This window comes from Pteropus alecto, unplaced genomic scaffold (genome assembly GCF_000325575.1).
Source record: "Pteropus alecto unplaced genomic scaffold, ASM32557v1 scaffold190, whole genome shotgun sequence".
NCBI classification, from domain to species: Eukaryota; Metazoa; Chordata; class Mammalia; order Chiroptera; family Pteropodidae; genus Pteropus; species Pteropus alecto.
The window spans coordinates 3883484-3884986 of record NW_006430462.1 but is presented as its reverse complement, the minus strand read 5'-3'; positions in this window follow the sequence as shown (position 1 = coordinate 3884986).

The window sequence follows — 1503 nt, the reverse complement described above, 5'->3', positions numbered from 1 at the left end:
AGCCTTCTTTTAAGAAGAGGGATTACAGTTGTCCAGGGCATGAAAATCATCTGATCCCCTCAACCTTGCCTTGAAATGGCCCTGTCCCAAGTGCCAAGATATTTTAAGGAAGCGAATAGTCAGCAAGATGCCTATATGTGACCCTGGGCAAGTCATTGCCTATCTCCGAGCCATAATTTCTTTACTTGCAATTAGAAGAATTGGTCTAGAGCATCTTAGAGCTTTGATTCAATCATTCATTCAGCAAATATTTATTGCACCCTATTAGGTGACAGGGCATAAGTTTGGCAAACAAAACAAATGAGGTCCCTAACTAGTCAGAACGCATAGTCCAATGAGGGAGGCAGTCATTGATTAAATAATCACAGAAAAAAATACAAGATGGTGAGCTGTAACCAGTGCTACACAGGGGAAATGCAGGGAGCTAACTGGGAGTGTGTATGTTAGGGGAATCATAATAAACTGGGGAAAATAAAAATAAAGAGGAGTCTCTATCTTGATAAAGGGAGCATGGCAGGCATTTCAGACAGAGGTAGCAGCATGGTCTAGTGCCCTGAAATATGAAGGAGCAAGGAATTGGACTTAAGAAATTAGAGGGTCAGAGTGGCTGCATTCTGGAGTCCTCTGGGGACTATGTGGCCCAGAGAGTAAACTTTTAGGAACATGAGAAGGCTCCCCTCTTTTCTTGATGGCCAAGGCATATCTTCCAGTAACATCTTTTCATGCTCTTCCAAGGAAAGTTAAAGAGCTGGCACTATTCCACTGTATTGCAACCCCAGGTTTAATGGTTAAGCACATCCAATACCAACCTTCTCCATCACCAGAGTAGTTGGAGGTGTCTTTTTGAAAGCTTTTCCTCTCAGATCAAGCATAAAAAGTGCATGATGCTACCAAACGTTTAATCTTGAAGTGAAGCCATCTCCCTGCCCCAGCACCCTCTGCAATTTAAACCATGTCCCAGCCCATGAGGAATTATTCCGCCTCCTGGTTCTGTGGCTCCATTGTCCCACACTGATGATTATCGAGAGGCCCAGACGTGCCAATTGCCACTTTGATGGGTGGTCTGAGTGCAGTTTCTGAGCTGCATGGGGCAGACAGAACTACCCTTTCATCTCCCTGGGCAGGGCTTTAGGCTGGAGCCACCATGGAGACTTCGGTTTCTTTATTTTTTTCCCTCCTCTTTAATTCCACCCCTATCCCCACTTCTACCCCTGACCTATGGATGTTGCCATCTCCCTTTAAGAACTGGATCTCTGAAGGTGAGGCATCTCCTCCCATGCACTCGAGGTGTACACCCAGGGTATGGTCCATAGCTCCACCCAGGACGCAAACCCAGGACCTTCTGTGTGTAAAGCAGATGTGCTAACCACTGTACTATGGAGCCACCCGAGACTTCAATTTCAGTGCCCAATCTGCCACCTGCCAGCTGCTGGGTGACTCTGGGCAAGTCCCACCTCTTTCTTTGCCTCAGTTTCCTCATCTGTAAAATGAGAAGTTTGGACC